Here is a 26,583-nt window from a genome sequence, read left to right as displayed (position 1 = left end):
CACTTTGGGAGGCTGAGGCGGGCAGATCACCTGAGGTCAAGAGTTCGAGACCAGCCTAGCCAATATGGTGAAACCCCCTCTTTACTAAAAACACAAAAATTAGCCAGGTGTGGTGGCACGTGCCTGTACTCCCAGCTACTTGGGAGGAGGCAGAAGAATTGCTTGAACCCAGGAGGCGGAGGTTGCAGTGAGCCGAGATCACGCCATTGCATTCCAGCCTTGGAGACAGAGAGAGACTCTGTCTAAAAAAAAAAAAAAAACCAAGAAAACAAAAACCAAAAACCAAAACAAAACCCTTTAGCTGTCTAGAGAACATCAATGGCTGTGCATATATCAGTGGTTCTCAAAATGTGGGCCATGGATACCTGAGGGTCCTTGAGAGCTCCTCGGGGGACTGTCCTTCCCATACCAGGACAACGTTCTTTGCCCTTTTCACTTTTCACTGTGTTTAGATTTTCACTGATGGTCCAAAAGCAGTGGTGTCTGATACTGCTGGTGCCTCAGTGTGAATGTGGTCACTGACACTGTAAATCAAAAATAAAAGTCTAAGCCCCCCAATCCTCAGAATGGACTTCCTCCTAGGCCAGGGAACTCTTATATTTAACCTGAAAGACTGGTTCAGGCCATGATGGGGAGAGGGGGTTGGGCGCGCCTCATTTTCCCTCTCGGGCACCAACATCAACACAGACCTTAAGTCTGATAAGAAACATTTACAGGTCGGTTTGGTGGCTCACGCCTGTAATCTCAACACTTCGGGAGACCAAGGCAAGTGGATCGCCTGAGGCCAGAAGTTCAAGACCAGCCTGGCCAACATGGAGAAACCCCGTCTCCACTAAAAACACAAAAATTAGCCAGGTGTGGTGGTGCGTCCCTGTAATCCCAGCTACTTGGGAGACTGAGACAGGAGAATCGCTTGAACGTGGGAGGCAGAGGTTGCAGGGAGCCGAGATCATGCCACTGCACTCCAGCCTGGGCGACAGTGTGAGACTTAGTGTCAAAAAAAAAGAAAAAAAAAAGAGGCCGGGAGTGGTGGCTCATGCCTGTAATCCCAGCGCTTTGGGAGGCCGAGGCGGGCAGATCACGAGATCGAGACCATCCTGGTTAACAAGGGGAAACCCCATCTCTACTAAAAAATACAAAAAATTATCTGGGCGTGGTGGAGGGCACCTTTAGTCCCAGCTACTCACAAGGCTGAGGCGGGAGAATGGCATGAACCCGGGAGGCGGAGCTTGCAGTGAGCCGAGATTGTACCACTGCACTCCAGCCCGGGTGACAGAGCAAGACTCTGCCTCAAAAAAAGAAAGAAAGAAAGAGAAGGAGGGAGGGAGAGAGGGGGAGAGAGAGAGAGAAAGAGAGAGAGAAGGAAAGAAAGAAAGAAAGAAAGAAAGAAAGAAAGAAAGAAAGAAAGAAAGAAAGAAAGAAAAAGAAAGAAAGAAGAAAGAAAGAGAGAAAGAAGGAAAGAAACATTTACAATCTACTGTAATGTATTCTCATGCAGATGAAGCCTGCTACCTGGAGGCTTCATCTGCATAAAAAAAAACTTTAGTCTCCACAACGTCTTATCGCAACCCAGACATTCCTTTCTACTGATAACTCTTTCAACCAATTGCCAATTAGAAAAATTGTAAATGTACTTAGAACCTGTAAGCACCCCCCTTCCTGCTTCAAGTTGTCCCACCTTTCTGTACAGAACCAATGTATTTCTTCAATGTATTTGATTGAAGTCTCATGTCTCCCTAAAATGTATAAAAACAAGCTGCACCCGGACTACCCTGGACACACGTTCTCAAGATCTCCTGAGGGCTGTGTCATGGGCCATGGTCACTCATATTTGGCTCAGAATAAATCTTTTCAAATATTTTACAGAGTTTGACTTTTCTTTGACACAGCGTTCTTTATTGCCACAAACTTGGAGTAAGAAAACTCAGTTTCTGATAAAACAGTGAACACTATTGATCAAATGTCGAGCCCCTGAGTACAGATCTCTTAAATATATCCTGTGGGTTGCAATGGGAAGGGCACAGAAAGCCCCTTTGCTGCTTGCTGAATGGCACATGCTGTCTGAACAGAAGCGCTTGTGTGATCCTTGCCTTGGAGCTGAACAGACAGCCTTTGCCAGGGAAGGAGCAACTGACAGGCTGTGGTCATTAACACTTGTGTATTGGTTGGCTCATGGAGACTCTTGTGAAGAGAATGGGGACGCTATTGACAAATAGGGTTTCTTTTTTCCTGTCAAATAATAAAATGAGTCGACATTTGGAAGATCTGCTTAATTCAGTGAATCAACATTTTTCAAATGACCAACGGATGACGTTACTGATTCACACATAGGTAAGATATTCATTCAATGTGCTAGAGAGACCAACAGATTTTATACACAAAGTAGGAAAAGTTCATTGATTTCACAGTGTAATTAAACTTTAAGGAACTATTGCATGTCAAGTTTTGGTGGATTATCAAATAAAAATATTGACAATAATCTAAAAATGTCATTAAAAGTGCTCCATCGGCACGACATGATGGCTCACACCTGTAATCCCAGCATTTTGGGAGGCCAAGGTGGGCGGATCACGAGGTCAGGAGATCGAGACCATCCTGGCTAACAAAGTGAAACTCTGTCTCTACTAAAAAAACATGAAAAATTAGCCGAGCGTGGTGGCGGGCGCCTGTAGTCCCAGCTACTCAGGAGGCTGAGGCAGGAGAATGGCATGAACCCGGGAGGCGGAGCTTGCAGTGAGCCGAGACCACGCCACTGCACAACATCCTGGGCAACAGAGCCAGACTCCATCTCAAAAAAAAAAAAAGTGCTCCATCATTTCTTTTTTTTTTTTTTGAGACGGAGTCTCGCTCTTTCGCCCAGGCCGGAGTGCAGTGGCACTATCTCGGCTCACTGCAAGCTCCTCCTCCTGGGTTCATGCCGTTCTCCTGCTTCAGCCTCCCGAGTAGCTGGGACTACAGGCGCCCGCCACCGTGCCCAGCTAATTTTTTTATTTTTAGTAGAGACTGGGTTTCACCGTGTTAGCCAGGATGGTCTCCATCTCCTGATCTTGTGATCTGCCCGCCTCAGCCTCCCAAAGTGCTGGGATTACAGGTGTGAGCCACCGAACCCGGCCTATCATTTCTTAACTACGTATCTACGTGAACCTAGATTTTCTTTTCATATTTCACCAAAACAATACTCTGCACAGACTGAATGCAAAAGCAGATTGAGAATCCAGAATCTCCGCTAAGCCAGATATTAAATAGATTTGCATAAAATGAAAACGACACCACTCTTTCCACTAAGTTGTCTGGTTTGGGCACATACAGTAGTTGATTTCCTTAAATTACTATTATTTATGTTAACATGTGATTGATTTATTACATTTTAAAGAAATAAATGTTTAGTTTAAACAATTTCTACTGTGATAAATATTGATAGTATGAAACACATAAACATAAGCTCTTTTGGCCTCTTAATGATTTTTTTTTTCTTTGAGATGGAGTCTCGCTCTGTCGCCCAGATCATGCCACTGCACTCCAGCCTGGGTGACAGAGCGAGACTCCATCTCAAAAAAAAAAAAAAAAAAGTTGCTCATCTAACGGGTATCTGTGAGAGACACGGCTCTGGAGACGAAGCCAGCCTCGTGCAGGGGACCTCCTGGGATTGCTGTGGACTTTGGTCCTCCTCAACCCTGTTACACCCACACTGTCAGAAACCAAGGCCCTGGAGGTGGAGTGGCTCGCTTTGCTTCACACTGATGCACCACAGCATTTACACCCAGCCCAGGCCTGTCTGGCTGCATTCCCTCTGTTCTCTACAGTGCTTCAGACAATGAGTCGAAAGTTTTAGGTTTTCAGCTCTCATCCCCTGTGCTTTTCCAAGGATATGGACACAGGGGTGACTCCAACCCCTCCCATTCCTTCAGCAACAATGGGGCATGTTGACTTTGGGTCTCCTAAGGTTAGAGGCTCTCATCACGTTGTCTCTATCCATTTACCAGTGACAACACCAAACAATGTTTGTCTACAGTGCCTGGTGAATTGCCATTAGCTTTGCAGGAAACTCTCAGAATAGAGCATTAAAGGGTAGGAAGTTGAGCCCAGTGGCCAGGAGTTTGGACCTTCTAGCCAAGCTTAGGGAGATTCACGCTGGCTGGATTTCCCTCACTGGAGGCTTGTTTGAAAAGACCTCCCAAGCCAGGGCTGGCACTGCGTGTAGCTCCTGGAAGCAATCCTCATGCTGGCCAAACACGCCTACCTTGGGTGGTCAGCACAGCAGCCCAACTCCCCAGCTCCACTTCTCACAGTGAGAATCAAGATTTAGAAACTGCTGTGATTACAGAAGCTGCTAATATGTTGTTAGGGCCAGGTACCTCAAAGGACATGTCTTCAGCTAGGCAACCTCTTCCGTAACAGTGGCTTGGTGAAAGTGCACAATAAACACCTAAAGGAAAAGCGTATAATGGAGAGAAACGCACATGGTGCTTAAGTGCCAGCACAGAAACTGTAGTGGGGTGGCCCCAGCCCCTGCCAGTAGGAAGGGATAGTCTATATCAGTACTCATCACTGCAGTAAAAGGTGTGAATAAAAGGCTTGGGAGAATGGATATAAAGTCCAAGGACTTTGCTTCTTAAAAAAATTAATAGGCCAGGCGTGGTGGCTCACACTTGTAATTCTAGCACCTTGGGAGGTGGAGGTGGGCAGACCACTTGAGGTCAGGAGTTCAAGACCAGCCTGGCCAACATGGTGAAGCCACATCTCTACTAAAAATACAAAAATTAGCTGGGCATGTGGCGGGTGTCTGTAATACCAGCTACTTGGGAGACTGAGACAGGAGAATCACTTGAACCCGGGAGGCAGAGGGTGCAGTGAGCCGAGATTGCGCCACTGCACTCCAGCCTGGGCAACAGAGTGAGACCTTGTCTTTAAAAAAAAAAAAAAATTAATACACTTTATTTTCTATAACAGTTTTAGTTTTACAGAAAAATTGAGCAGATGGTACAGAAAGTTCCCATATTCCTCCTGCCCAACAGCTGCCTTTTTATCAACACCCTCCGCCAGAGTGAGGCATTTGTTATAACTGACGGACCTGCACTGACCCATCCTTAACACTCAAGGTCCATGGTTTACTTTAGGGCCCATTCTTGGTGTTGTATATTCTATGGGTTTTAACAAACGTGTAATGTCATGTACTCACCATTAGAGTATATCATACGGTAGTTTCACTGCCCTAAAAGTCCCCTGTGCGCCACTTATTTATCCCTCCCCCAAACCCCTAATCTTTTTATTGTCTTCATAGTTGCCTTTTCCAAAATGTCATAGAACTGGAATCATACAGTATGTAGCCTGTTCAGATGGGCTTCTTTCACTCTGCAGTATGCATCTGGGGTTCCTCTATATCTCTTCTTGGCTTGATAGTTTCTTTCTTTTTAGTGCTGAATAATATTTTATTGTCTAGATGGACTATAGTTTATGTATCCATTCACCTACTGAAGGACATATTGGTTGCTTCCAAATTTTGACAATTATAGATAAAACTGCTGTAAACATCTGTGTACAGGTTTTTAGGTTTTCAGCTCTTTTGGATAAATGCCAAGAAGCTCAATTGCTAGATCGCATGATAAGAATATGCTTAGTTTTGTAAGAAATCACCTTAGAAACTGCCTATCCATGAAATTGCAAAGAAGGTAAAAGAAGTTTGTGCTAGCTTTGCTGTTGTGCTTCAAACTGCAACAGTTGCAGCCACAGTGTGTGATATATTAAGATTGGAAAGGCATTACATTTGCCCGTGGAAGACCTAAACAGAAACTTGTTACAATTTTTTTTTTTTTTTTTTTTTTTTGGTGGGGGACAGAGTCTTACTCTGTTACCCAGGCTGGAGTACAGTGGTGCAATCTCAGCTCACTGCAATCTCTGCCTCTCCGGTTCAAGTGATTCTCCTGCCTCAGCCTCCGCAGTAGCAGAGATTACAGGTGCACGCCACCACATCTGGCTAATTTTTGTATTTTTAGTAGAGACAGGGTTTTGCTATGTTGACCAGGCTGGTCTTGAACTCCTGACCTCAAGTCATCTGCCTCCCTTGGCCTCCCAAAGTGCTGGGATTACAGGGGTGAGCCACCTCACCCAGCTAACATGTTACAATTAACAGCAATTCAGTTTGGTATCATCTGTAGTTTCAGGATTGGGGGAAGGGGGCCTTGGATAAGGGCTCGGATAAGACTGTGAATGCCAGGAGACATAGTCGTGTGTCCCTTAATGATAAGGATATGTTCCTAGAAGTGCATTGTTAGATGATTTCATCGTTGCGTATATGTCAGAGTGGACTTACACAAACCTAGATGGACTAGCCTACAACACACCCATGCTGTATGGTATGGCCTATTGCTCCTAGGCTACACGCCTGTGCAGCCTGCACTATACTGAATACTGAAGGCAACTGTAACACAATGGGAAGTATTTGTGCATCTAAATATATCTGAACATAGAAAAGGTGCAGTAAAAATACAGCATACAAGATAAAAAGTGGTACATCTGTATAGGGCACTTCCCAGGAATGGAGCTTGCAGGACTGGAAGTTGCTCTTGGTGAGTCAATGAGTAGGTGGTGAGTGAATGTGAAGGCCTGGGCCATTACTGTGCACTACTACACACTTTATAAACACTTACGCTACACTAAACTCATTAAAAAATACTTTTCTTTCTTTAATAATAAATTAAGCTCAGCTTACTGTAACCTTTTTAGTTCATAAACTTTTTGATTTTTTAAACTTTTTTTTTTTTGAGATGGAGTCTCATTCTGTCTCCCAGGCTGGAGTGCAGTGGGGCAATCTCAACTCACTGCAGCCTCTGCCTCGTGGGCTCAAGGGATTCTCCTGCTGGAATTATAGGCACTCGCCACCACCCCTGGCTTTTTTTTTTTTTTTTTTTTTCCTGAGACAGAGTCTCACTCTGTCGCCCAGGCTGGAGTGCAGTGGCACGATCTCGGCTCACTGCAACCTCTACCCTCCGAGTTCAAGCGATTCTCCTGCCTCAGCCTCCTGAGTTGCTGGGATTACAGGCGCCTGCCAGCTCGCCTGGCTAATTTTTTTGTGTTTTTAGTAGAGACAGTGTTTCACCATCTTGGCCAGGCTGGTCTTGAACTCCTGACTTTGTGATCCACCCGCCTCCGCCTCCCAAAGTGCTGGGATCACAGGCATGAGCGACTGTACCTGGCCAATTTTTGTATTTTTAGTAGAGACAGGGTTTCGCCATGGCCAGGCTGGTCTTGAACTCCTGACCTCAAGTGATCCACCCGCCTCGGCCTTCTAAAGTGCTGAGATTGCAGGTGTGAGCCACCACACCTGGCCTGGTTTTTTAAACTTTTTGATGCTTTTGTAATAACACTTAGCCCAAGACACAAACACATTGTATAGCTGTACAAAAATATTTTTTTCTTTATATCCTTATTCTGTAAGTTTTTTTTTCTGTTTCTGTTTCTAGTTATTTATTTATTTAGTTTTTACTTTCTAAAGTATTTTGTTAAAAATGAAGACAAAAACACACATATTAGCCTGGGCCTACACAGGGTAAGGAGCATCAATATCATGGTCCTTTACCTTCACATCTTGTCCCACAGGAAGGTCTTCAGGGACTAACACACACGGAGCTGTCGTTTCCTGCAATAGCAGTGTCTCCTTCTGGATACCTCCTGAAGGGCCTGCCTGAGCCTGCTTTGCAGTTAACTTCTTTTTTGCATAAGTAAGACTACACTCTAAAGTTACTATAAAAGTATAGCATAGGGCCAGGTGTGGTGGCTCACACCTGTAATCCCAGCACTTTGGGAGGCCAAGGTGGGCGGATCACAAGGTCAGGAGTTCGAGACCAGTCTGGCCAACGTGGTGAAATCCCGTCTTTACTAAAAATACAAAAAATTAACCGGGTGTGGTGGTGTGCTCCTGTAGTCCCAACTGCTCAGGAGGTTGAGGCAGGAGAATCGCGTGAACCCGGGAGGTGGAGGTTGCAGTGAGCCGAGATCGCGCCATTGCACTCCAGCCTGGGCGACAAAGCAAGACTGTGTCTAAAAAAAAAAAAGAAAAAAAAATAGCATAGTAAATACTAGGGGATAAGAGTTCTTTAGCTCCATTATAATCTTATGGAACCACTGTCACATACGTGGCCTGCCATTGACTGAAGCGTCAATATGCGCTGCATGAGTGCATTTTTGTGGCACATGAGTATGGTTTTGTTTCTTTTTGGCAGTCGGTGCACAAGGGGGAGTGTTGAAGAGATAACATCATTCAGTACATTTTCACTTGTGGCTTCCACTATAAAATCTGTGGTTAACTACTGACCCTTTTATTAAGCTTATTATGAGGGTGATTTGAGAAAAGATTTCTGAAAAAAACACATGTGATTCAAATTTTTATGCAAAACAAAATTAAACCTAAAATGGCTAGTGGCAGCTGCTTAGCCTTTGGTATTGCTTTTAATTATTTAATTATTTATTTATTTTTTGAGATGGAGTTTCACTCTGTTGCCCAGGCTGGAATACAGTGGCACAATCTCGGCTCACTGCAACCTCTGCCTCCAAGGTTTAAGTGATTCTCATGCCTCAGCCTCCCAAGTAGCTGGGATTACAGGGCACATGTCACCACACCCGGCTAATTTTTGTATTTTTAGTAGAGACAGTGTTTCACATGTTGGCCAGGCTGGTCTCAAACTCCTGACCTCAGGTGATCCACCCACCTCAGCCTCCCGAAGTGCTGAGATTACAGGTGTGAGCCACCGTGCCCAGCCTGGCATTGCTTTTAAAAACACGTGTTCATGGTGGAGAAAAGCTGTGGTCCTGGTGTCCTGTCTTCTGTCCTCATTGTCTGGGAGGCCTAACCTTAGGCTTCCCTCGGAGCAGTAAAGGAACTATAGGGTCTTAGAGCTGGGAAGGGGCTCCCATGTGCCTGATGTTGAGGCCATGGAGCCTGCGAAAGGGAAGCAAGAGGTCTATGGGATGCCACAAGGCTGTGGCTGGATCAAGGCATTGTCCTAAGAGGATTCCAAACAGTCAGAAAAGCGGGGAGATAAAAAGGGCCTCACAGTGCCGGGCAGGGGGCGCACAAAGGGGCTCTGTTCCTGTGCCCCCAGGGTGCCCCCTCTGCCTGCCTGGCTCTCATGCTTGTCAAAACAGAGGGAACATTCCTCAGCTGACCCAGGACACAAAGGCTTGTCCTGGGCTGGGAGCGAGGCGTAGTGGTTTCATTAGTCCAGGCATAGTCATAAATCCTCCCCGGAAGCCTGGCCTGCCCGCCTCAACGCCCAGCCTGACAGCCATGGCCAGTCCCACAAGTCCAAGGTAGGCTTGTTTTTCTTCATCTGTAGAAAATACTTTTTGGTCCCTGTAACATCAATTGTTCATTGTGGAAAATTTGGAAACTACTGAAATCAAAGAATAGAAAGCAAAAGTCATATATACTATCTATATCCACAAATAATTACTGAATACAAACACGATATATGTGTATTTACATACATATTACGTATATATTTTTATATATACGTCAAATATCTATATATGTTTGAATAGGGCGGGATTAGTGTTTTGTCAACCTTTTTATTGTGAAATACAGTACTTAGGATGCATAAACATAAGATGTGCAGGTTAGCAAATAATTATCATGTAAATCCCACGAAGCTGTCAGTGACACCAAAGACCCCCTGAGATAGTTTCTTCTGAGTCCCCCACCTTGACTGTAGCAGTAACCGCCATCCTAATTTTGAGGACACATCCTTTTACGTTTCTTTGTGGTTTACCATCTTACATATGTGTCCCTAAAAAGTTTAGTTTAGCTTATTTTTGAACTGTGTATGAATAGAACTCTCCCACTTATATACCTCTGTTTCTGGGGTGTTTTGCTCAGTTTTGTTTGGAAGATGAATTTATCAATGTTGTTGAATGTAGTTCATTCATCCTCATGACTGTAGAGTATGCCTTTCCAGGAATAAGCTACTTTCTGTTTATCAGTTTACTGCTGAGGGAACATTTGGGTTCTTTACAGTGTTGGACTCCTACACACAGTGCTTCGTTGGTTCCCGTGGCCTGTGTGCCTGGACTTCTCATGTGCAGGCCTTGGATGAGAAGCGTTGTGTCAACAGGTATCCAAAGAAGATAATGCTGAACTGCTTTTCAAATGGCTGCACTATTTATGTTCCAGATGCTCCTCATCCTCCCCAGCATTGTCAGATATCTGGAAGGCTTCTGAGAGTTTCTCATGATGGTGCATGCAGAAATAGCTGACACACAGTAGACATTTAGTATTGTTTGTGGAGGGGCAGGGGACGATGGCTCACGCCTGGAATCCCAGCACTTTGGGAGGCCAATGTGGGCAGATCATTTGAGGTCAGGAATTTGAGACCAGCCTGGCCAACATGGCAAAACCCCGTCTCTACTAAAAATACAAAAAAATAAAATAAAATAAAATTAGCCACTGTGGTGGCAAACGCCCGTAATCCCAGCTACTTGGGAGGCTGAGACAGGAGAATCGCTTGAACTAGGGAGGTGGAGGTTGCAGTGAGCCGAGATCCATCACTGCACTCTAGCCTGGACGACAGAGCGAGATTGTCTCAAAGAAAAAAAAAGCGTCTGGCAGCTCTATTTATTATGAGTATAATTAGTTATATAATTACTTATATCTCATTAAATATATATTATATAGTATAGCTATACATTAGTAACTTAACAGTATATACTATACACATAGTTTCATATAGTTCTATTTGTTATCAATTATATATTAGTTATTTGTCAGTTATACATGGTAGCTCTATAATGAGTTATTTTACGTAGCTAAAGTATTTTAGTGAGTATAGACAGCCTACTTTGACTCTGCATCTTGTTTTTCATTTGTAAAATAAAGATAATAATCCTTGGACCGGGTGTGGTGGCACATGCCCATAATCCCAGCATTTTGGGAGGCCGAGGTGGGTGGATCACCTGAGGTTGGGAGTTCGAGACCAGCCTGGCCAACGTGGTGAAACCCCATCTCTGCTAAAAATACAAAAAATTAGCAGGGCATGGTGGCGCACGCCTGTAAACCCAGCTACTCGGGAGGCTGAGGCAGGAGAATCGCTTGAACCCAGCTGGCAGAGGTTGCAGTGAGCCAAGATCACGCCACTGCACTCCAGCCTGGAAGAGAAAGTGAAACTCCGTCTTAAAAAAAAAAAAAAAAAAAAAAAAAAATAATAGTAATAATAATTCCTGCTCTATAGAGTTGTTATAAGAATTAAATAAGCAACCAGACAGATTTCTGGTACATCTTAAACATTTTAACAAATGTTTATTTCCTTCTCTTAAATAACAACTGTAGAACACTGCTGAAAGGGCTGCTTATCAGAGTTGCCTGATTAAATGTTAGCTAAAGGCATTCACCTTGTCATTCATGTGCTTCAAACTACTCTGATCTAGAGGATTGTGTAATCTATTTAAAATCTCATTTTCATTTAAGAAAACTGTTAACTTCTCTCTCTGATACTTTACCTTGAAAAACATTTTTAAAATGTGTGCTACCAAATAACTCATGAGTCATCCATCATTTCTTACAGTGACCCATTTGGAGAGAGTGACTTTCAAAACGTGTGAATGTTCCAGGATCGCGACACCCTGGAATTCAGGATGGCCAGGACTGCAGTCCCCTGTTGTGAGGTTTCTCGAGCAGACCTGGGCCTGCAGACCAGATGGACACAGCTGGCCTTTGCTTTCTATGCACCACCAGAAAATGCTTGATGATTCACTGGCTTTCTTTGAATCTAGTTTAGATTATACAGAGCTGTTAAGTGTGGATTTTTTTTTTTTTTTTTTAGACAATCTCGCTCTGTCACCCAGGCTGGAGTGCAGTGGCGCGATCTCAGCTTACTGCAAGCTCCGCCTCCTGGGTTCCCACCATTCTCCTGCCTCAGCCTCCCGAGTAGCTGGGACTACAGGCACCTGCCACCATGCCCGGCTAATTTTTTGTATTTTTAGTACAGATGGGATTTCACTGTGTTAGCCAGGACGGTCTCGATTTCCTGACCTCATGATCCGCCCGCCTCAGCCTCCCAAAGTGCTGGAATTACAGGCGTCAGCTACTGTGCCCGACCAAGTGTGGAATATTTTTAGGACAAATGATATGATTTTTTTAACCTTTATCTTTGATGTGTAATTTTTGACCATTAAATATGACCTTTTTTGATCTTGTATTTAAAAAGATGCACTGCCTTATATTAGACACAAGTAGAAAATTTAACTTTTCCAAGAGCAACATATAATTTTTAGTCATGGTCTGCTCATATTAAACATATGGTTACTGTATTACTAAAAAATATCAAACTAATTTATGACTTTTAGAAAATCCACAATGCTGGTCCTTATTAAAAAAAATATCAGGGTGAAGGTTACTGGAAGGAATGCTCTGTTGCAGTTATTTCTCTTTGGATATTTTTAACATCTTTCATTACAGAAAGCTCATAAATAGAAGTAGACAAGGAACATTTTGTCCTTGAGTCTAAAAATATGATTTTCCCCTTTCAAATTTTGAAGACTTTAACATCTCATAGTTTCTTTTCTAATGAAATCATTTAAACATAAAGTCATTGGAATAATTTTAATGAGCCATTTCAAAGAACTAATAAATTAAAATGACTTTCTGTTTCTCATCTTAACTGTTCTTTCCCTGACTGTAGAATTATTATTTGGAAAGTGGAAAGATTGGCCGGGCGCGGTGGCTCACGCCTGTAATCCCAGCACTTTGGGAGGCTGAGGTGGGTGGATCATGGGGTCAGGAGATCGAGACCATCCTGGCTAACACGGTGAAACCCTATCTCTACCAAAAAATACAAAAAATTAGCCGGGCGTGGTGGCAGGCACCTGTAGTCCCAGCTACTCGGGAAACCGAGGCAGGAGAATGGCGTGAACCTGGGAGGCGGAGCTTGCAGTGAGCCCAGATCGTGCCAGTGCGCTCCAGCCTGGGTGACAGAGCGAGACTCCATCTCAAAAAAAAAAGAAAAGAAAAAGGAAAGTGGAAACATTAAATCTTGGCAGGAGGGAAAGATAGAAGTTGGGGAGAGCTATGTCTAAGGTGATAAAGTTCTGGAAGATGTGACTGGGGAAGAGACAGTCCAGTGGAAGGCCCAAAAGCCCGATTCTCTGAGGCACAGTACCAAATCTCTTCTGCTGTCTAGATCTGGAAACCCACTGGGTATCTGTCCTTAGAAGGACACACTACCAACTTCTCAGTCCTCATTTAAGGCATTGGGAATGTCTTTACCTCTTCCTGACACTGTAGTCTTCGTGACGTTGGGGACCTCAGCCTCACCTGGGACGTTGCTTGCTTGTCTGGTAGCTCCTCTCTGGGCTTTTACTCCAGCACCCTTAGTCCTGGGCTGATTCCCACTCCTGCCTCCCAGCTATTCTCATTCTTCACACAGGCCCAGGATGGCCTCAGCTCTCAAGGTGGCAACCATCCCCTACGAACGATGAATGCACTGCAGTTTATTTCCAGCCCAGTCTCTTTCCATAACCTTAGGCTCCTATGCTGAGCATCTCCATGTTTCGCCATTACTTCACTGGATGAACTCCTCTACCCTTGCTGGGTAACTCCACATCCATGCATTCACTCTATGTCAATTGTAGGATGCACACTTCACCCATTCACCTAGACTAGAATACTTAGTTATCTTTGTCTATTTGGACTCCCTTGTTGACTCATTCAATTAGTCACTACTTTCTCTTCTGTTGACTTGATTTCTTGAATTCCACTCAAATCCTCCCAGTTTTCTTTATCAGCCCTAGGCTTTAGTTCAGACTATTCCCACTATCGCTTATTTCATCTTTAAAACTAGCTGCTTAACTGGTTTTTCTCCCTCTAGAGTTCTCCTTCTCTCCCCAGTTAATAGCTGCAATACAACCAGAGATCCTTCTACAACACTACTTTTTTATTTATTTATTTATTTTCTGACATGGAGTCTCGCTCTGTCACCCAGGCCGGAGTGCAGTGGCAAAATCTCAGCTCACTGCAACCTCCACCTCCCAGGTTCAAGCAATTTTCCTGCCTCAGCCTCCCAAGGAGCTGGGATTACAGGCGCCTGCTACCATGCCTGGCATGGTGTATTTTTAGTAGAGATGAGGTTTTGTCATGTTGGCCAGGCTGGTCTCGAACTCCTGGCCTCAGGTGATCTGCCCACCTTGGCCTCCCAAAGTGCTGGGATTATAGGCATGAGCCATCACGCCTGGCCTAACATTTCTGATCTTATCTTTTCTTTAATTAAAATGGTTCGATAGGTCGGGTGTGGTGGCTCACACCTGTAATTCCAGCACTTTAGGAGGCTGAGGCGGGCAGATCACCCAGATCACCTGAGGTCAGGAGTTTGAGAGCAGCCTAGCCAACATGGCAAAACCTCATTTCTACTAAAGATACAAAAATTACCTACTCCGGAGGTTAAGGCAGGAGAATCACTTGAACCCGGGAGGCAGAGGTTGCAGTGAGCTGAGATCGTGCCACTGCACTCCAGCCTGTGCAACAGAGTGAGACTCTGTCTCAATAAATAAATAAATAAATAAATAAATAAAATGGTTCAATGGCTCTCTAACTCATCTAGGAAAGGTCCAAACTTCTTAACGTGATGAATAAAGAAAGCCCTTTGCATTGACTTCAGTCTTTCCTGTCTGAGTCTGAGCTGGACTCTGGTGCTGAATCTGAGCGCCCCCACTTAGTGAGAATGTTGCCTCTCCCTCCATGGGCTCTCTAAGATTTATCCCACGTGTCAGACGTCAGAGAGCCGAGTCTCTCACTAAGGACAACCACTGAGTTGAATTCACTGGCACATCCTCTGCACATATGGAGTTTTGTGCTAAGAAGTTTAATAATATTTCATAAAAGTCATGATGGAATTTATTGTCTACCATAAGGAGCCATGCAATAAATTTCTGTGTATGTTCCACTTCAGGAAATATTTAGTCTCTGCAATTGGAGGCATCTGTTTTCTGTTGTCAAAAATTTAAATCAGTGTAACCTGAGGTCTCCTTTACCGTTAAATGCCAGAAAACTCAGAACCAGATACATTAGTCAAGAATCGTAAACTGCTTGGCTCTGCTGAGACTAGGAACCCCTTTTGCTTACTTTAAATAGATTCTTTTCTTTAACCCCTAAGAAACACTTTTCCCTGTTTGTTCTCCAACAACCTATAAGACTTTCGGATGTATGTGGGGTACTCAGAATGATGTCAATGTTCAACATAATGGGTTTTCTCAGTTTGATTATTAACTTCTAGCTTTTACCCATGCATTTTTACAAAGTTGCAATTTTCACATAACATGAGAAGGACAAATAAATCCTGGCCATCCTGCCTTTTCTCCTGAGCTTCTCTATTGCTTTCACTTCTCTTACATAGCTCAGACCCTCATATTCTCTGACCGGGATATATATATATATATATATATTTTTGAAATGGAGAGTCTCGCTCTGTCATCCAGGCTGGAGTACAGTGTAACAATCTCGGCTCACTGCAGCCTCCTCCTCCCAGGTTCAAGCAATTCTCCTGCCTCAGAGTCCTGAATAGCTGGGATTACAGGTGCCTGCCACCAAGTCTAGCTAATTTTTTTTTTTTGTATTTTTAGTAGAGACGTGGTTTCACCATGTTGGCCAGGCTTGTCTCCAACTCCTGACCTCAGGTGATCCGCCTGTCTTAGCCTCCCAAAGTGCTGGGATTACAGGCGTGAGCCACTGCGCAGGCTCGGCCCTGACCAGAATCATTTCAATCTTCCTTTTTGGACCGTTTGCATCCAGATTGTCTTCTGCCAATCCAACTTCAAAAATGACCACCAGAGGCTGGGTGCAGCGGCTCACGCCTGTAATCTCAACACTTTGGGAGGCCGAGGTGGGTGGATCACAAGGTCAGGAGATCAAGACCATCCTGGCTAACACGGTGAAACCCTGTCTCTACTAAAAATACAAAAAACTAGCCGGGCGTGGTGGCGGGTGCCTGTAGTTCCAGCTACTTGGGAGGCTGAGGCAGGAGAATGGCGTGAACCCAGGAGGCGGAGCTTGCAGTAAGCCGAGATCACTGCCACTGCACTCTAGCCTGGGCAACAGAGTGAAACTCTGTCTCAAAAAAAAAAAAAAAAAAAAAAAGAACACCACAGCAATGTTCTTAATATTCATGAGGTGGGTCAGATATCTGACGAGGTGAGATTTTAAAATTTATGTCTGTATGTATATGTATGTATGTTACTTAGGGAAGAGAACTATTATGTTAAGTCTGGAATTTGCTTGGTGAAGGAGATGATGGTATTCAAAGATTTAAAAGTATTAAAAGTGTATTAGGTTGGTGCAAAAGTAATTGCATTTTTGCCATTAAAGGTTATGCAAAACCACAATTACTTTTGCACCAACCTAATAGAAACCTCTTGGAAGAGAGGAGTTGGAGATTCCGATCCCTTCTCCCTGAGATTCTAAGTATAACAGGACATTAAATAAGACCTTTTCTGTTGCCTTGACATCCAGAAATACCCAAAGGCTCAAAGCGGTAGGTAAAAGACTATGTGTTGTGAAACCTGTTTGGAGACTCTTAACTCTTTACCCTCCTCCAGGATATATAAGAAATGCAGAAGATATTGGTGGAGACCTTTTTTGGAGAGAATGCTGGTGTACTATGCATTCTGGCTCCCTCTGTAGGGAAGCGATCAGGTACTTCTCCACAATCGCAAGCTGCCAGTTGAGTACGCAGTGGTTTTGGAGGGTCACTGTGAGAGCTGCACATGTCACCCAGGCATTCAGAGCCATCAAGGTCTCACACCTGATTTCCACCGGAAAACATCTAAAGGTGAGAAGCTGGCTGGTGCCCTGAAGAGTGGATCACAGCAGGAGGATGCCACATTCCCACTGATGGAGGAGTGAAGACGTGAGTTTCTGTGGTCAGCTATGGAGTCAGGTTATGTGTTAGTCCATTTGCCTTGCTATAAAGGAATACCTGAGACCAAGTAATTCATAAAGAAAAGAGGTTTATTTTGGCTCATCGTTCTGCAGACTGTACAGGAAGCATGGTGCTGGCATCTGCTTTTGGGGAGGGCCTCAGGAAGCTCAAAGTCATGGTGGAAAGTGAGGGGAGCCAGTGCATTACGTGGTGACACAGGGAGCAAGAGGGATGCCAGGCTCTTTTATTTTTTTTTTTTGAGATGGAGTCTAGCGCTGTCTCCCAGGCTGGAGTGCAGTGGTGTGGTCTCGGCTCTTTACAACCTCTGCCTCCCGGGTTCAAGCGATTCTCCTGCCTCAGCCTCTGGAGTAGCTGGGACTACATGCATGCCCCCATGCCTGGCTAATTTTTGTATTTTTAGTAGAGATGGGGTTTCACGATATTGGTAAGGCTGGTCTTGAACTCCCGACCTCGTGATCAGCACCCCCTCAGCCTCCCAAAGTGCTGGGATTACAGGCGTGAGCCATGGCGCCCGGCCACCAGGCTCTTTTAAACCATCAGCTCTCATGTGAACTCACAGAGCAAGAACTCACTTATTACCATGGGGAGGGCACCAAGCCATTCATGAGGGATCCGCCCCCATGACCAAAATGCTTCCCACCAGGCCCCACGTTCAACATTGGGCATCACATTTCAACATGAAATTTGGAGGGAAAAACATCCGAACCATATCAGGTTGCATCACTTTACAGTGATCTGGCTGAAGAGAATGGACATTTACCAGCTTTCCTCCTTCCAAGTGCCAGGGAGGTGGCACTTCTCCCAAACCATTTGAGGTTGGATGTTGCTGCATGAGTTGCTTTGCCCATTAAAAGGTAGCAGAAACAATGTGGGTCACTTCCATTTTTAAGGGCCAGTGAATGATTTGCTTCTTTCTCTCTGGCATATGTGTTGAATGATCACCTCCTGAGTGCCAGGGAAAGCAGATCAGGCAGTCCATGAACAGGTGCACGGAGATAAGGCAGGGTCTTAGATTAGCCACTCAAATCACCATAGACCACAGGTATCAAGCCAACATTCAGAGGTGAATATTTTTAGGTGGAGTTTCCTGTTAGTCCAAAATACCTTTATAATGTCTCTTTGATGGATCTGACTCAGGATGATGGACTGAACACCCACATCCACCACTACCCATTCCAAATCTCTTCAAGGTGGAGGTAAGGATATGAGGAGAACAGAGAGGGCTGGGTTACTATCAGCCATGAAACTCCAATACACTTCTGAAAAATGGAAAACAACTGGAAGGGTGCTGCCTGGTGCAGTGTGGTGGAGGAAACAAGCCCAGGATGTGCCCAGGGCAGGCTGGGACCTGGGAGGTGGAGGTGTTGACCTGGCTAGCAGAGCCCTGGAGGAACAGAAGAGTGGGAAGACAGAGGGGCACACAGCTCAAGCAGGGAAAGGATTGAGGAGCTTGTGGGCAGAGGGTTGACCCTGCCCCTTTTTCCACCAAGCATGCATTCCCTAGGCATTGGCAATTCAAAAGGTCCTTCTTGAAATAAACTGAACTAATCCTCTGTGCAAAGCTGGAGAAGCTGCTATTGAGGCTGACACTCTAGAGCAAGCCCTGTTCATTTTAGCTTTGACTGACTCCCTTGAATTCAATCACTCCTTGCCCACTTAACCTAAAATGGACCTTGCCAATTGACAAGCACAGCTCACCTACAGAGTTTCTGACTGTCTGGTTCTTAGATATAAACAGTTACTGAGCATCACCAGACCCTTGAGAAAAATCTGCAATATAAATTGGACAGACAAGATGAGCCAAGGTAATTCAGAAGAATAGGAAAGAATTACCAACAACTACCATAAAGTTTAAGTATGGTCCACCCAGAACTGCATCCATACAATAAGGAAAGGATGCTACCGTAAAGTAACAATCAGAGAATAAAAAAGGCTCTTGGAAATTAATTATGTGTCTGATTGTCAAAAGAATAAAATTTAATACAAATGTTAACAGATAAAGTCAAGGAATATTTGGAATGTAGAACAAAAACTTAATTAATTAAAAATATGAATAAGAAATATAAAAAACACTAGGGATTAGTCCAGGGCTGTATTAGCTGATTGACAGGATTTCTAAATATAAAAAAGAAAGAGCCAATGTGTAATTGTTAAATGGATTGTAAAAGAAAATTTCCATTTTGACAGAGACATGAGCATTCATTGTCAAATAGTATGAATGAAAATTTCACTTCCAAAAATAACAAAAAGTAACCACTACCACCACCAAAAACACACCATCACCACCATCACCATCACTACCACCACCGTCACCACAACCATCATTACTTGCATCATCACCACAATCACCAATGCCATCACCACTGTTACCACCACCACCGTAACTACCACCACTGCCATTACCACAATCATCATTACTTGTATCATCATCACAATCACCAGTGCCATCACCACCATTACCACCACCACCACCACCATCATCACCATCAGCACCACACCCCCAATACCACCAGCATTATTACCACCACGAGTATCATCACTGTTGTCACCACCAACACCAATACCACAATCATCACCACTGCCACCACCACCACAATCACCGTCTCTATCATCTAACCACCATCACCTCCACTATCACCATCACCATCACCACTATCACTACCATTGCCACCGTCACCACTACCACTATCACCACTACCACTTCTACCATCACCACCACCACCAAAACCACCACCATCACAATTACTACCTCCATCACCATCACCACCATCACTACAATGATCATAACCACCATCATCACCACCACCACCAAAACCACCACCATCACAATTACTACCTCCATCACCATCACCACTATCACTACAATGATCATAACCACCATCATCACCACAATCGCCAATATCATCATCACCATTACTACCACCACTATCACCATCACCAATACTACCACCCTACAACCCCAACCACAATAACCATCACCACCACCGATGTAACTATTATTACTACCATCACTACCATCACCATCTCCGCCATCATAACCACCATCACCTTCACCATCACCATCATCACTCATCACTACCATCACCACCATCACTGTCGTCACTACTAACATCATCACCACCACCAATACCACCATTATCACCACTGCCACTACCACCACCACCACCACAATTAGTGTCTCCTCCATCATAATCACCTTTGCCTTCACTATCAGCACCACCACCTCCACTATCACTACCACCATTGCTACCATTACCGTTATCACTACCACCACCATCACCATAATCACTACCATCAACACCACCACCACTATCACCACTATATTCATCACCATTATCACCACCATCATCAGTACACCACCACCACCACCGATACTACCAATGTCACCACTGCCACCATCGCCACCATCCTCACCACCACCATCATTATCACTATAACCACCGCCTCCATCACCACTGTCACCACCATGCTTACCACCAGGAACAATAACTATAACATATATTTATTGAGCACTTACTACAATCCAGTCACTGTTTCAGGTACTTCCCACATTTTAACTTATTTAGTCGGCACATTAACACTGTAGGGTGAAATTTCAGAACACCAGGAATGAAGAAAAGGTGGTAAAATCTCCCAGGAACAAAAAAAGTCACTCATAAATAGGACTATTACTGGCACCAGACTTTCCATTATCAATTGTAAATGTTAGAAGGCAAAGAAGAAAGCTTTAAAAGTTCTGAGGGGGCCAGGCATGGTGGTTAACGCCTGTAATCCCCGCACTTTGGGAGGCCGAGGAGGGCGGATCACAAGGTCAGGAGTTCAAGACAAGCCTGACCAATATGTTGAAACCCTGTCTCCATTAAAAAAAATAGAAAAAAAATTAGCCGGGTGTGGTGGTGCATGCCTGTAATCTCAGCTACTCAGGAGGCTGAGGCAGGTGAGCCGAGATTGTGCCACTGCACTCCAGCCTAGGTGACAGAGGGAGACTCCGTCTCCAAAAAAAAAAAAAAAAAAAGTCTGAGGGAATATCTATACATTAGAGAAACTATCAAGTATGGTGGCAGAACAAATTCTTTTAGACTTTTAAGAACCCACAGATGTTTTTGCAGGAAGTCCCTGAAGATGAATTCCAAAATGGAAGAGGAGGGGACTGGATCCAGGACATCAGAGACCAGACGGGGTCAAGAGCTCTTGAAGGATGGTCTCCAGGAACACAGCATAGAGAGTGGGCTCCACAACTGGAAGAACTTGAAGACAGGAAAAAGGCAGAGAGGGAAAGATTATAAATAAGCAATTTTACTCTAGGTAAAACAAAACACTGGATGAGAAAGCCGTGAACACATGTGAATAGAAACATGAAGTCAATGGGCCTTAAAGGGGAAAAAGTGGATTCTTAGCTATTGAAAGAAAAAGAGATTAGAAAATTTTAGAGGGCTGGCATGTGTTTCCTCTCTTCTCTATACCCTTTCCCTCCACACTGTGAGGAAGGGCATTCAGAATCCCAGGATTAAAAAGAAAGAGGGGAAGGAAGGAAGGAAGGAAGGAAAGAAGAAAAGGAAGGAGGGAGGAAAGAAGGGAGAATGGTCAAAATATATGATAGCTGAGGTCCAGAATATGCAAATTTGTTGCATGTTTTCAGCCATTGGTAGAATATGAGAAAAGAGAATCTATATGTGAGCATTTAAAATATACATTTGAATTTTTATCAAGGTGATACAAACCCATACTTAACAAAAAATTAAGCACCACTAATAATCTTATGATGATACATAGTGGTCTCTTACCCCACACCCCCATTTTACTTTCTCATGCCCCAGAGAAAATCTCTATTCTTCTAAGTTATTTTTGACATGTATTTCCATATTTCCAAAAAACATTTCTTATATTGATACTTGTGGATTTATTAATTTTAGACAATATGTTTAACTTCCTGTTATGACAAGTGAGACTTAGCTTTCTTACCTGGTAAGAAAGGGTACATGCAGTGCCTCTGCCACACTCTCCCAACAGTGTGTTTGGGTCCTAAAGTTAACTTAAATCATTGGTTGATCTTAATATCATTGCACTTGTGTAAATATTGTCCACTCTTGGGCTAAGAGGTGTCTGTTCCATGTTTACATTTTCTTTTTCACTTTAAACTTTTTTCCTGAAATTATTAATGACTGTTTTTTTCATTGCTTAGATTTCCTTTTTATCTAAGCTCATTTCTTCAGTATGCTCAACCTGATAGCCTACTTTATATTTCTCTTGCAAACCCATCTTGAATATGCATGTCTGCCTGCTCCAGCCTGCACTGGCTGCCCCCAGGCCTGCTGCACAGCTGTCATTCAGGATATTCTCAGGCTGGAATATCCTGAGTGACAGCTGTGTATCAGGCCTGGATCAGGCCTTATTTCCTGGATCCAATGTTGTGCTGGGGCCACCTCATATTATATTAACTTTCTAAAATTGATTGCTAAATATTTGGGAGTTTTGCAAACCACAATCATTGGCAGCCACGATGGGAACATGTATACCACCCAAACTGCCAAATGGCAGAAATCAAGCCATTTTTGGGAGGGTGGTGAGGATCTGTTCTCTCAGCACATTGCTGATTCTATGTCTGCCTCTTTATTAATTTATTCCTTTTTTTGATGAAGCGTATTTTATAGTATATTCTAGGAAAAGGAAAGGACACCAGAGAGGTAAGATTTTTGAGTCCTTACATGTTTCAAAATGCCTTTTTAGGCCGAGCATGGTGGCTCACACCTGTAATCCCAGCACTTTGGGTGGCTGAGGTGGGCAGATCACTTGAGGCCAGGAGTTTGAGACCAGCCTGGCCAACATGGTGAAACCTTGTTTCTACTAAAAATACAGAAATTACCTGGGTATGGTGGCACATGCCTGTAGTCCCAGCTACTTGGCAGGCCGAGGCACAAGAATCACTTGAACCTCGGAGGCACTTTGTCTCAAAAAAAAGAAAATACTTTTTTATTGTACTCTTACTCTTGACAGATGATTTGGCTGAGTAGAGAATTCTAAGAAACATGATTTTTCCTCAGACTTTTGAAGGCATTGTTCCATTGTCTTCTGTCTTCCAGTGTTGCCTTTGAAAAGTTGGAGTTTTTTTGTTTCCTGATCTTTCTCATGGGACCTGTTTCTTTTCCTGTCTTCAGACTTCTTAAGGACCTCCCTTTTCCATAGTATTCTGAAATGTTAAAAGACGTACAACTTGTGTGGTGTTGATGGGCCCTGTATATCTGGTATAGCATGTTCTCTAGTTCCTGGAATTTTTTTTTTTTTTTTGGCAGTATTTCTCTGACATTTTCTTCCTCAGCCTCTCTCCAAGACCTCATCTCTCATTTTCTCCATTTATTTCTTTCTGGAACTTCAACTGGTTGAATGTGATATCTCCCATAATAACCCTTTAATTTTGCATAGGTCATTTTCCCCCTTCTAATTTCCTTTTTTTTCCCCCACCTTCTTCCATCTTTCATCATTCTGTTTAATTTTTTAGTTAACTATCATCTTTTTAACTTCCAGGGCTCTTTTTTTTTGTTCTCAGGTTGTTAATTTTAAAAATGACATATCAAGGAATTTCATTGAGCCAAGAAAATGCTTGATAAAGGAATCCCAGAAGAAAGCATAAAGGGTATATCTTCAAATAAATAAAAAGATTGCTTTCACATGGCAGTGAATTAGGAGATTATTCTTCCTGGCAAAACTAGGCTATGTATGCATGCCCTCTTGCTGCAAACATCTTAAGGAAGGAGCCTGTCCCTGGATGGCTTTCAGCAGTGCCTGCAGGATATATGTAGGTGCACAGGTGAGAAGGAGTCATATCCCTCAGTTCAAGTATTGCTTGGTTCTGTGCAATGGCAATTTAGGAACAGTGATAGCTAGAGCTAGGTTGGTGCAAAAAGAATTGCAGTTTCAGATCGGGAATTTTAAGTCATTATAACCAGGCTCAAACACATCTTTATTAATCAAAGTAGGAACCATTACAATCAGCACATTTTTGCCAAGGACAGATAAGTTTGTTTATTCCTGTAGGATAAAAATACATGCTTTGGGATTAGACAAACTCTTGAAAAGCACTTTCTGCATCCTGCTGGTTGCGGAAGCGTTTTCCCTACAAAAAGTTGTTGAGATGCTTGAAGAAGCGGTAGCCAGTTGGTGAGAGGTCAGGTGAATATGGTGGATGAGGCAAAACTTTGTAGCGCAATTCATTCAATTTTTGAAACATTGGTTGTGTGACATGCAGTCGGCATTGTTGTGGAGAAGAATCGGGCCCTTTCTGTTGATCAATGCTGGCTGCAGGCATTGCAGTTTTCAGTGCATCGCATTGATTTGCTGAGCATATTCTCAGATGTAATGATTTTGCTGGGATTCAGAAAGCTGTAATGGATCAGACCGGCAGCAGACCAGCAAACAGTGACTGTGACCTTTATTTGGTGCAAGTTTGGCTTTGGGAAGTGCTTTGGAGCTTCTTCTCAGTCCAACCACTGAGCTGGTCATCGCCGGTTGTCCTGTAAAATAAACTTTTCATTGCACGTCACAATAGGATCGAGAAACGCTTCCTTGTTGTGTAGAATAAGAGAAGATGACATTTCAAAATGATGATTATTTCGACTTTTGGTCAGCTCATGAGACACCCACTTATTGAGCCTTTCCACCTTTCCAATTTGCTTCAAATGCTGAAAGGCCATAGAACGGTCAACGTTGAGTTCTTCGGCAACTTCTCATGTAGTTGTAAGAGGATCAACCATCATGATTGTTCTCAATTCATCGTTGTCAGCTTCCGATGGCCGACCACTATGCTCCTCATCTTCAAGGCTCTTGTCTCCTTTGCAAAACGTCAGCCACCATTGCATTGTACTTTCGTTAGCAGCTCCTGAGCCAAATGCATTGTTGATATTGCAAGTTGTCTCCTCTGCTTTATGACCCATTTTGAACTCGAATAAGAAAACTGCTTGACTTCGCTTTTGGTCTAACATCATTTTCATAGTCTAAAATAAACATAAAATAAACAGCAAGTAATAAGTCATCAGCAAAAGAACGTAAAGTGAGAAATGCCCATTAAAATGATATATAACATAACCACATTTATTTAAGAATGCATTCCAATATCAAATGACAAATTCCAACAATGCAAAAAATGTAATTACTTTTGCACCAACGTAATATTTTCAGTGAAAACATAGTGATGTCTGAGCATTGAGCAATTGAAGATTGAAACCAAGAATTTACTGTAATTAACACAGAATTCATGTAAAGGGTGATATTAATTTCTACTAAAACAGATGCAGTATGCGGAAGAACATATAGACAGAAGCATAACCAAGTGCTAAAAGAAAAGTGTCTCTGCTATTGAAACTAGCTAAGGATTTCACCAACTTATAGTGGGGAGGGATTGGGGTTAACTCCAGAATTGTGTCATGTCTTAATTAGAGCTTTTAAAAGATATAGTCTTAGGAAATTAACTGCATAAATCCTAACTGCACAAATCATTCTACAGTGAGAATTCATCATTTTCAAAGAATTTTTGTCTTTATAAAGTCGTAATTGTTATTTTTCTTTTTTTTCTTTTTTTTTTTTTTTTTACTTTGAAGAGTTTTATTTAAGAAAAGAAACAGGAAGTAAACAAGGTCATTAAATTGTATTAGGAAAAGAGCCACATTCATTTAACTATTGTTATCGCTGTTTTCTGGCAGAACATCTAGCATGTAACAAATTTGCAATATTTGTTAAGTTTTCTTCTTATGTTGCTATCAAATAAATACTTTAAAAGCCGCTGAAACATTATTGCAGGTATTTGATATAACTAATGAGTTAGGGTAGTTCCTTTCAATTTTTTAAACCTGCAAATTAACTAATTACAAGGATAGCTTCTGCTTGCTAATAATTTTAATGCATATAAATTTTCTATTTTAGTTAATCCTGATGCTTTTCTGTATAGAATAGAAATTTAATAGATCTGTTTATTTGATTATTCTTTTTTTTTCTTTTTTTTTTAAAAAAATTAAGTATTTATTGATCATTCTTGGGTGTTTCTGGGAGAGGGGGATATGGCAGGGTCATAGGATAATAGTGGAGAGAAGGTCAGGAGATAAACACATGAACAAAGGTCTCTGGTTTTCCTAGGCAGAGGTCCCTGCGGCCTTCTGCAGTGTTTGTGTCCCTGGGTACTTGAGATTAGGGAGTGGTCATGACTCTTAAAGAGCATGCTGCCTTCAAACATCTGTTTAATAAAGCACATCTTGCACCGCCCTTAATCCATTTAACCCTGAGTTGACACAGCACATGTTTCAGAGAGCACGGGGCTGGGGGAAAGGCCATAGATCAACAGCATCCCAAGGTAGAAGAATTTCTCCTCCCAGACAGGATGGCCAGGCAGAGGCTCTCCTCACTTCCCAGACGGGGCGGCCGGGCAGAGGTGCTCCTCACCTCCCAGACGGGGCGGCCAAGCAGAGGCGCTCCTCACTTCCTCCCAGACGGGGTGGCAGCCAGGCAGAGGCGCTCCTCACCTCCCAGACGGGGCGGCCAAGCAGAGGCGCTCCTCACCTCCCAGACGGGGCGGCCGGGCAGAGGTCCTCCTCACCTCCCAGACGGGGCGGCCGGGCAGAGGCGCTCCTCTCCTCCCAGACGGGGCGGCCGGGCAGAGGCGCTCCTCACCTCCCAGACGGGG

General features: G+C 43.4%; 1 pseudogene; it reads right to left on the bottom strand.

Annotated features, from left to right (window-relative positions):
• Nucleotides 1-23,877: 23,877 nt before the first annotated feature.
• On the bottom strand, nt 23,878-24,935 carry LOC134761718 (histone-lysine N-methyltransferase SETMAR-like; annotated as a pseudogene).
• Nucleotides 24,936-26,583: the final 1,648 nt, after the last annotated feature.

This window comes from Pongo abelii, chromosome 6, assembly GCF_028885655.2.
Source record: "Pongo abelii isolate AG06213 chromosome 6, NHGRI_mPonAbe1-v2.0_pri, whole genome shotgun sequence".
NCBI classification, from domain to species: Eukaryota; Metazoa; Chordata; class Mammalia; order Primates; family Hominidae; genus Pongo; species Pongo abelii.
The sequence above is the reverse complement of the archived record's forward strand: the minus strand, read 5'-3'. Positions and strand labels throughout refer to the sequence as shown.